This window comes from Arachis ipaensis, chromosome B07 (genome assembly GCF_000816755.2).
Source record: "Arachis ipaensis cultivar K30076 chromosome B07, Araip1.1, whole genome shotgun sequence".
NCBI classification, from domain to species: domain Eukaryota; kingdom Viridiplantae; phylum Streptophyta; class Magnoliopsida; order Fabales; family Fabaceae; genus Arachis; species Arachis ipaensis.
The window spans coordinates 105,652,200-105,658,199 of record NC_029791.2 but is presented as its reverse complement, the minus strand read 5'-3'; the positions used below and the strand labels follow the sequence as shown (position 1 = coordinate 105,658,199).

At 37.5% G+C, this 6,000-nt stretch overlaps 1 long non-coding RNA gene across 2 annotated transcripts in view; it reads left to right on the top strand.

Annotated features, from left to right (window-relative positions):
* Nucleotides 1–6,000, top strand: part of LOC110264317 — a 31,615-nt gene that overhangs the window by 10,275 nt on the left and 15,340 nt on the right. The window lies entirely within an intron of this gene.

Sequence of the window (6,000 nt, the reverse complement as noted above, 5' to 3'; positions counted from 1 at the left end):
GTAGGCAGAGATCATCGGGTATAAGTTCACCCTAATCTTTCGATTCCCTATACTTAAAATGGGTGAACTTACAACACTTCCTACTACCGGTCAACTTAGAGCTCTTTGTGGCATTAAGAGTAAGAGGAAGATGGCCAGTGGTAAGAATTGTCCTGCAAGGTTCATCATGGTTGGAAGCTTTAAATTTAAACGCAAAGGTTGGTGTAAAGCTCAACTGAATGGGTCTAGGAAGTTGTTTGGCCACTTTAGTGAGAATTCAGATTGTTTGCTACCCGGATGAAATCATAATGATCAACACAAAGACGGGTGTAAAAGCAAGATTTGGGATCCTGGAATCTGCTCTGACACTTGTTACTCCGGGAGCCTAAGAATCTGTTTGAAGCTTCTTAAAGGCTTTACATGCTTAGTTTGGGACCCCGGAGGTTACTGGAGATAAAAACATTGGTGGAGATTCCTGGATGAGTTCAAGCACAAGCCACCATAACAGAGAGCTCACAAAATGTCCAACTTAAGGACTCTAACTAAAAGTGCTAGGTGGGAGACAACCCACCATGGTATAATCGTTTCTTTTTCATTTTTATTTAGTTTTATTTGTTTTTGAGTTTCATTTTATTTTATTATATTGAACCTGGAGTTTTGCATCACATTCATATTAACACTGCATTCTGCATTTTTTTTTCAGATTATCAACAAAAAAAAAGAAAGCGAGCACGCGACGCGACCGCATCAGCGACGCGTCCGCGTCGCAAGGAGATGGGAGACAATATTAATATGAACAGAGAGTTTTGTAGGAGCAGTACTGGAGGCGTGTCAATGGCACAAATCACCCCACGCGACCGCGTCATATGGGAATAATGGCCTCCCACGCGACCGCGTCACCCACGCGGCCGCGTGACCAAGATTTCGACGTCAAAAGGGTGCATGGCCGAAAGTTGAGCTGGAGTTGGGCTGGACCCATGCTAGTAGCACAAGCCCTGCCACGCGAACGCGTCACCCACGCGTCTGCGTCATATTGGAAAACAGGCCACCCGCGCGACCGCGTCACCTTGGATTTTGGCAATACTGAGTTTTGAACAGAGAGTTGTGCGACCGCGAGGCTGCACTCGCGCCACTAGCACAAATCGAGTCACGCAATCGCGTTCCCCACGCGTCCGTGTCACCCAACCTTATCGCGCACCACGCGACCGTGACACCCACGCGACCGCGTCGCCAGCGTCGCACAACCTATCCAGATTAGTGCCAATTTTCTTATCTTTTCTTTTTTTATCCTAATTTCTTCCTTCTCTCTCCTTTCTCACTTTCTTTTTCTTCTTCTCATCCTTTTTCCCTCTCATTTTATTTTATTTATTTGCATACTTTCATTCATTGCATATTTTTATTTTTCTAAAAAGTATTATTGGTGTTCAAATATTCTTATTCAACTGTTACATCTTTTCTGGTATTTTCTTGGTGCTTAGTGACTTGTTTCATTCTTATTGAGTAATATTATTTAAATCAATGCCAATCTTTTATATCTATATTACTCTTGCATTGATATGAATTTATATTATCTCTCCTTCCCCATTCTCTTCTCCATTGTTGCAAATTTTCACACCACTTGTATGCCATGTGCTTCTATTGTTTTCTCACTTGCGTGTTGTAGCTACCATGTAATTGAGACCCTCATTATTTGGCATCAACCAACCCATGTTTTATTTATTTTCCTATCTTTATTTCTGGGTTACTCTTCTTCCCTTTTTCTTTCAGGATGGCCACCCGGAAGGGAAGCGGAAGACGTACATGGGGAGACAAACAAGTCCATCTGCACAATCCTTAGAGAAAAGCAACAGTTGAAATAACCCGTCCACCTGCAAATCTCAGCATGCACCGAGGACGGTGCAATCTTTAAGTGTGGGGAGGTCGATACCGATCTCCATGGGTTAGTTATTTCCTATTTCAACACCAATGTTAATTTGTTCATTGTTGCATCTGCATATTTGATTGCATGTTTATTTTATTTTATGCATTTAGTTACTACTTGGTTAAAGTAATAAATTTCTTTTGAGACCCTATTTTTTAGAAAGAAATTTCACTAATTTAATTTGAAAATTTTATGTTAAAATTTGTTAGAAGTTGTATTTGGAACATGGTTTTTGAGCTAAAGAACACACAACTTGTGAGATTTTGAGCTTATTTACATGGTTACATTATTTAACCATAAATATTTTATTCCTGTGTGTTCCCTTCTCTATGATTGTAATCTATATTTTGTTCCAATCTATATGTCCATTATTTAGTGTATTTACATGCTTGCATATGATTGAGGCCATTGTTTGATTTTAGCTCACTTATCCCAAATAAGCCTACCCTTTAAATCACCCTTGTCAGCCACTTTGAGCCTTTTAATCCCATTTATTCTATATTTTACCACATCACTAGCCTTAAGCGGAAAACAAATTAATTATCCTAATTGAATCTTTGGTTAGCTTAAGATAGTGTGTTAATTAAGTGTGGAGAAACTGTGGGAACTTGGGTAATTTTTAAGATAGTGTGTTAATGTATCATGTTTCTAATTTTGAATATTGAAAAATTTGGGTACCTACTCATGTAAAACAGAAAATTAAAAATTCCATATGCATTGATATGTTATTCTAGTTTTTATGTCTCTCTAAAAAAAATTAAAAAAAATAATAAAAAAAAAGAGAGAGAGAAAAAGAAAAAAAAAAGAAAAAAATATATAATATAAATAAATAAATAAGGGAACAAAATTACCCCAATGTTAAGTTAATAAAAGATCAATGCATATGTGATAAAATTAAAGAAAAATTGATACATGAGTATGTAATGCAAAAGTGGGAAAATTTTGGGTAGTTAGGTAAAGTATTTTAAAATTGTATAAAGTATGTATATGTTAGGTGAGATCTTAGACTAATCAAAGATTCACTTTACTAGCTCACTTAGCCTTATATATACCCTTACCTTTACCTCAACCCCATTACAACCCTGAAAAGACCTCATGATGTTTGCATCGGTACATTAAATATTTGTTGATTGGTTAGATGAAGAACAAGGTTTAGAAAGCATGATTAAGAGAAGAATAGAGTGATTAACCCTATACACTTGAGAGACTAGAGTGATATACACTACCAGTAAGGGTTCAGTGCTTAATTCTATGTTCCCTGCTTTCATGAGCTGTCTTCTTACAAGTTTACTTGCTTTTTATTGTATAATTTGAATTAGTGAAATCTGGTTTATGTTTGTCTTGAAAAGCTTATTTACTTCTAACCAAGTAGGTAGAAACATTTTTGCATGTAGTTGCATTCATATAGATAGGTTGCATTTCATACATTCTTACTTTCCTCTTCATTCCTTTATAGCTTCTCTTGAGCTTAGCATGAGGACATGCTAATGTTTAAGTGTGGAGAGGTTGATAAACCACTATTTTATGGTTTATCTTGTGTTCATTTGAGTGGTTTTTATCAACTCTTTACCCACTTATTCATACTATTTGATGTTCTACATTTTCCTTCCTGGTTTTGTGCTATGATTGAAAACATGCTTCTTTGATCTTATATTTGCTTATTATTAATCCTCTCTTATTACCATTAGATGCCTTGATATGTGTTTTAAGTGTTTTCAGAGATTACAGGGCAGGAATGGCTCAGAGGATGGAAAGGAAGCATGCAAAAGTGGAAGGAATACAAGAAGTTGGAGAAACTGCTAAGCTGTCCAGCCTGACCTCTTCGCACTCAAACAGCTATAACTTTAGCTACAGAGGTCCAAACGCCGCGGTTCCAGTTGTGTTGGAAAGGTAACGTCCGGGGCTTCGATTTGATATATAGTATACCATAGTTTCCCTGACGCTAGGTGACACGAACACGTCGCATCTGCGAACTTCAATCCGCGCGGCCGCGTGGACAACGCCTCCGCGTCACTTGTCCGCAACCTGAACGTACCAGAATACGCAGGGGGCGATTTCTGGGCTGTTTTTGACCCAGTTTTCGTCTCAGAAAGCACAGATTGGAGGCTATAAAGTGAGGGAATACATCCATTCATAGGGGGCTCTAATAATTCACTTCTCATTATTTAGATTAGTTTTGAGAGAGGTTCTCTCCTCTCTCTCTCTTAGGATTTAGGACTTCTCTTAGTTTTAGGAGTGACTCTCAATCTAGGTTCTTTATTTTTATTTATTTCTCCAATTTAATTTGTATGTCAGATTTAAGTTCTTTTGTGAATGCAATTCGAGGTATTTTCAGACTTAATTTTGTTTTGCTTTATTTATATGAATGCTTTTGATTTAAATTAGATATTTTCCCTTTTGGTCTTGGTTAAGAAATCAGTAACTCGGAAATTATCCAACTCAATAGCATAATTGTTAATTGTTATCTTGCCAATTGAGTTGAACTTCAATTATCCCAATCTTTTCTTAGGAAATAAATAGGATTCGAAGATCAAACTAATTAATCCTTTGACTTTCCTTTACTTTAGTAAAGGTTGGCTAAGTGGAATTAAAATTCAATTTTCATTATCATTGATAAGGATAACTTGGTCTGGACTTCCAATTTCTAATACCTTGCCAAGAGATTTTATTATTATCGTTTTATTTTACTTGTCATATAACATATTCCCACCTTACTTCCAAAACCCCCAATTTACAAAACTCATAACCAATAATAAGAACATACTTCCCTGCAATTCCTTGAGAAGACGACCCGAGGTTTGAATACTCGGTTATCAATTTCAAAGGGGTTTGTTACTTGTGACAACCAAAACATTTGTACGAAGGGATTTCTGTCGGTTTAGAGACTATATCTACAACGCGACTGTTTTTATGAACTTCTTTACTGGCAAAAATCCCTAACGTCAGTATATCAAAGAGATTGTCAGGTTACATGGTGTGCCTTCTACTATTATATCTGATAGAGATCCCCATTTTATATCAAGATTTTGGAGAGCTTTTCAATGTGCATTTGGAACTCAGTTAAGCTTGAGTACTGCGTATCACCCTCAGACAGATGGTCAGTCAGAGAGAACTATTCAAACCTTGGAAGATATGCTAAGGGCTTGTGTATTGGACCAGCCGGCGAGCTGGGATCGGTATATGCCATTAATAGAATTTGCTTATAATAATAGCTATCATGCGAGCATCGGAATGGCTCCGTATGAGGCTCTGTATGGCAGGAAATGTCAATCTCTGTTGTGTTGGTATGAAACTGGAGAAAGGAGTTTATTAGGGCATGAGGTGATAGCTGAAATGACTGAGCAGATAAAGAAGATTCGTAGTCGAATGCTTATAGCCCAAAGCCGCCAGAAGAGCTATGCTGATCAGAGGCGAAAGCCTTTGGAGTTTGAAGAAGGAGAACATGTCTTTCTGAAAGTTACACCAACCACTGGAGTGGGAAGAGCTATTAAGACTAAGAAACTGAATCCCCGTTATATTGGACCATTTAAGATTCTGAAAAGAATTGGACCAGTGGCTTATAGAATTGCCTTACCGCCATATCTTTCGAATTTTCACGATGTGTTCCATATGTCAAAGCTTCGGAAGTATACTTCTGACGCAAGTCATGTTCTGGAACCAGAACCAATCCAAGTAAGAGAAGATCTAACACTTCCAGTAATTCTAGTGAGAATTGATGATACTAATATTAAACGATTACGCGGAAAGGAAGTATCATTGTTAAAAGTAGCTTGGAGTCAAGCTGGTATTGAGGAACATACATGGGAACTCGAATCAGATATGCGAAAAGACTATCCACATCTCTTTTCAGGTAACTAGATTTGAATTTTGAGGGCAAAATTCTTTATTTGGTGGGTAGGATGTAAACCCCGGTTAAATTAGTAGATAATTAGTCAATAAATTAGGTTTTAATAAGGAAGATTAGAAATGTGAAAATTATATCAAATTAGGATAGAGCTCATCGAAACGAGAATTTTGACACCAATTTCAAAAAAAACGGTCCAAGATTGGACCGAACAGACCAAACCGGTTGAACCAGACTCGAACCGGGCCGTCAGTTC